The sequence below is a fragment of the Stegostoma tigrinum genome, chromosome 2 (genome assembly GCF_030684315.1).
Source record: "Stegostoma tigrinum isolate sSteTig4 chromosome 2, sSteTig4.hap1, whole genome shotgun sequence".
In the NCBI taxonomy this organism is placed as follows: domain Eukaryota; kingdom Metazoa; phylum Chordata; class Chondrichthyes; order Orectolobiformes; family Stegostomatidae; genus Stegostoma; species Stegostoma tigrinum.
The window spans coordinates 110,478,084-110,483,053 of NC_081355.1; positions in this window are offsets into that span (position 1 = coordinate 110,478,084).

The following is a 4,970-nucleotide window of genomic DNA, read 5'->3' on the forward strand; positions in this document are numbered from 1 at the left end:
CGTACACCATAGAATTACGCAACTGGTATTCTGACCTACTTTCTGAAAACACAGTAGTTAGAGCAATGTAGTGCCAGTACACTGGATGAGTAATGTATTTCAGAAAACTGTCCAATGTCCCCAGATCAAGAATGCCCCTAACCATTAGTAACTAATATCTTGCACAGGTAATTTATTCAAATATCATATGGGTTTTCAACTGTTGTGCAATAAATGATACTGTAATCAATGTGTACACATTCTCTTGGCTTGTATTTTTTGAACCTGTGACTTTTAATTTGAAATCCATTGCCGTACTTGCTGGTCTGTACAGTCTGTACCATACGCAAAAGATCTGTTTGCCCTGTTTTTTAAGAGTGTGATTCATGATCTGCTTGTGGCAACTCTTTTACGGGGGGGGTGGCGGGGGCGAGCAGGGGAACACGCCTGCTTCATGCTTCCAACTCATTTCACTGATTGTAACGCAGGGTTGAGCAGATTTCCTGCTGCTGACTTTCTCCTTGTGTGGTTAGTTGCCTCAGCAGGGAAGTGAGTAGGGCTGGGTTGACAACAGTGGTATAACCGGAACCCTCGTCTTAAAGGAAGGTTGACCTTGTCAAAGCTGCGCTGAGTCAACGTTGGAAAATCGCAGAGGGAGGGTTTCCACAGTGACAGACGCATGGTTGAAGACGTTCATCCGAAACTGGGCTACAGTTCTGTGTGCGACCAGGAGACCCTCAAAAGTTACCCTCACAAGTGGCTCTTCGACTCTTGGAGTCTGCACCCAAGGCCTGGCAACGATGCACAAGTAGTCTAATGATATCAGACAGAAGTTCAAGATGGACGAAGGCATGCTCATATGATATAACAAGGTGTAGAGCTGGATGAGCACAGCAGGCCAAGCAGCATCAGAGGAGCAGGAAGGCTGACGTTTCAGGCCTAGATCCTTCCGCAGAAATGGGGGAGGGGAAGGGGGTTCTGAAATAAATAGGGAGAGAGGGGGAGGTGGATCGAAGATGGATAGAGGAGAAGATAGGTGGAGAGGAGACAGATAAATAAAAGAGGTGGGGATGGAGCCAGTATAGGTGAGTGTAGGTGAGGAGGTAGGGAGGAGATAGGTCAGTTCAGGGAGGATGGACAGGTCAAGGGGGTGGGATAAGGCTAATAGATAGATGATGGGGGTGGGAGGAGGGGATAGGTGGGAGGAAGAACAGGTTAGGGAGGCAGGGACAAGCTGGGCTGGTTTTGGGATTCACTGGGGGGAGGGGAGATTTTGAAGCTTGTGAAGTCCACATTGATACCAGTGGGCTGCAGGGTTCCCAACCGAAATAAAAGTCGCTGCTCCAGCAACCTTCGGGTGGCACCATTGTGTCTGTGCAGGAGGCCCAGGACGGACATGTCATCTGAGGAATGGGAGGGGTAGTTGAAATGGTTTGCGAATGGGAGGTGCAGTTGTTTAGTGTCAGAGGATGATGCGTTGGATCTGGAGGTTGGTGGGGATTCTGTTTTGCTTGATATTGCGGGGATGGGGTGTGAGGGATGACTTGCAGGAAATGTGGGAGACACAGTTGAGGGTATTCTCAACCAGTGAGGGGGGAAGTTGCAGTCCTTGATAATGAGGACATCTGAGATGTACGGGAGTGGAATGCCTCATCCTGGGAGCAGATGCAGCAGAGGCGAAGGAATTGGGAATAGGGGATGGAATTTTTTCAGGAAGGTGTGTGGGAGGATGTGTATTCTAGGTCGCTGTGGGAGCCGGTGGGCTTGAAATGGATATCGGTTTCCAGGTGGATGCCAGAGATGGAGACAGAGAAGTCCAGGAAGGAGAAAGAGGTATCAGAGATGGTCCAGGTGAACTTAATGTTGGGGTGGAAGGTGTTGGTGAAGTGGATGAACTGTTCGAACTCCCCATGGGAGCACGAGGCAGCACCTGCATCTAGTCAATATCCTTGGTCCATACAGAGATGGCAGCCGGAAGACAAGGTCTACACTTTCCAAACATGGCCAATGAAACTTTTACAAAATCTTCAGACTGGTGCAGAACGGAGATACAATGCTACCCACCCTCTTGCCAGGAACATAAGGGAGCACACCTTAGGCATCCTCAAGATAAAGTTTTGCTGTCTGGACCACTCCAATAAGGCCATGCATTATAAGACAGAAAGTGTATGCTACGTTACTGTGGCACGCTGTGCCCTTTATGACTGGAGCCAACAAATGGGATATGACTTGAATGCGGTGGAAATGCAGGACCAGTAGCTATCCACTGAAGTTGAGGAAGATGACGAGGATCACGGCATTGAACAAACAGACATCAAAGACAGCATATATGTACTATTGATTGTTAACCTCAAGAATCTGGAGAGAATATAAGGTGAATGAAAAGGATATGAACTTCCTTTTACCATGTAACTTTCTTTTGGTTATATGGCAAACCGTCACTGCTTATTGCAAAGGACATGCAGATCTGGGTATTTTTGCATTGCTTGAATTTTCTGTTGCTGAATAAATCTTTCCTTATTCAAATGACTGTATGCTTGGTATCTTCAGATAATCCCATTTTCAAGTATACACACATATATGTCCTATTGACCATTACAAGGACAAGAGAGGTGAGGGTGTTTAATTGGGCAAGGGCCAATTACATCCAAATTAGACAGGAACAGGGGAATGTGGATTGGGAGCAGTTACCTGTGGCCAAATCTACATCTGGCATGTGGGAGGCTTTTAAAGACCAGTTAATTAAAGTGCAGGACATGCATGTCCCTGCAAAACTGAAGGATGGGAATTGCAGGATTCAGGAACCATGGATGACAAGGAAACTTATAAGCTTAGTCAAAAGGAACCAGATGATAGGTCTCAGCAGCTACAAACTGACAAAGCCCTTGATGAGAAGTTAGGAAGGAACTGAAATGTAGAATTCGGAAGGTTAAAAGGGGCCATGAAATGTCTTCAGCAGAGTCAAGGAGAATCCAAAGACTTTTTTTGCATTTATTAGAAAAAAAGATTGTAGGCAAGGGAAAGAGTATGCCCCATCAAGGACAAAGGAGGGAAGTTGTGCATGGAGCCACAGGAAGTGGGAGATATCCTTAATACTTTGTATCGGTATTCCCCGAGGAGAAGGTCATGACTGATGTTGCGGTCAGGGATGAGGGTGTGAATACTCCAGAGAATATCAGTACATTAAAGGAGGATTTTTTGGCTAACCTAAATGGCATTAAGGTAGACAAGTCCCCAGGGCTAGATGGGATCTATCCCAGGTTGCTGCATGAGGCAAAGGAAGAAAATAGCAGGGGCATTAGCTGATATCTTCACATCCTGCTTGAACACAGAGGAGGTTCCAGAGGACTGGAGATTAGCCAATGTTGTTCCTTTGTTTCGGAAAGGAAACAGAGATAATCCAGGGAATTATAGGCTGGTGAGTCTGATATCTGTGGTGGGGAAGTTCTTGCAGAAGATACTGAAGGACATGATATATGCACATCTGGAGGAAAATTGACTAGTTAGCAGCAGGCAGCATGGTTTAGTATGGGAAAAGTCATGTCTCACCAACCTGATCAAATTTTTTGAAGAGGTGACAAAGTTAATTGATGAAGAAAGAGCTGTGGATTTAGTTTATATGGACGTTAGTAAGGCATTTGATAACGTCCCACATGGCAGATTGGTACAAAAACTAAAATCACGTAGAATTCGGGGTGGACTGGCTAGATTGATACAAAATTGGCTTGGTCATAGAAGACAGAGGGTAGCGATGGAAGGGTGTTTTTCAGAATGGAGACTGGTAACTAGTGGTGTTCCACAGGGATCGGTCTTAGGTCCTCTGTTATTTGTAGTATATATAAATTATCTGGAGGAAAATGTGAGTGGTCTGATGAGTAAGTTCGCATATGACGCGAAGACTGATAGAGTTGCTGTTTCAACATGATATAGATAGATTGGTGAGAGATAATGGGAACTGCACATGCTGGAGAATCCAAGACAACAAAATGTGAGGCTGGATGAACACAGCAGGCCAAGCAGCATCTCAGGAGCACAAAAGCTGACGTTTCGGGCCTAGACCCTTCATCAGAGAGGGGGATGGGGTGAGGGTTCTGGAATAAATAGGGAGAGAGGGGGAGGCGGACCGAAGATGGAGAAAAAAGAAGATGGGTGGAGAGAGTATAGGTATATTGTATATTGTGGCACTGCAGGAGGCCCATTATGGACATGTCATCTAAAGAATGGGAGGGGGAGTGGAAATGGTTTGCGACTGGGAGGTGCAGTAGTTTGTTGCTAACTGAGCGGAGGTGTTCTGCAAAGCGGTCTGCCACAATAATGCCACCCGAAGGTTGCAGGAACGGCAACTCATATTCCGCCTGGGAACCCTGCAGCCTAATGGTATCAATGTGGACTTCACCAGTTTCAAAATCTTCCCTTCCCCAACTGCATCCCTAAACCAGCCCAGTTTGTCCCCTCCCCCCACTGCACCACACAACCAGCCCAGCTCTTCCCCTCCACCCACTGCATCCCAAAACCAGTCCAACATGTCTCTGCCTCCCTAACCTGTTCTTCTTCTCACCCATCCCTTCCTCCCACCCCAAGCCACACCCCCATCTACCTACTAACCTCATCCCACCTCCTTGACCTGTCCGTCTTCCCTGGACTGACCTATCCCCTCCCTACCTCCCCACCTATACTCTCTCCACCCATCTTCTTTTCTCTCCATCTTCGGTCCGCCTCCCCCTCTCTCCCTATTTATTCCAGAACCCTCACCCCATCTCCCTCTCTGATGAAGGGTCTAGGCCCGAAACGTCAGCTTTTGTGCTCCTGAGATGCTGCTTGGCCTGCTGTGTTCATCCAACCTCACATTTTGTTGTCTTAGATAGATTGGTGTCTTGGGCACAGAAATGGCAGATGGAGTTTAATCCAGACAAATGCAAGGTGATGCATTTTGGAGAATCAAACTAGGTCTGAATTATATTGTTAATAGCAGAACCCTTAGGAGCATTAAC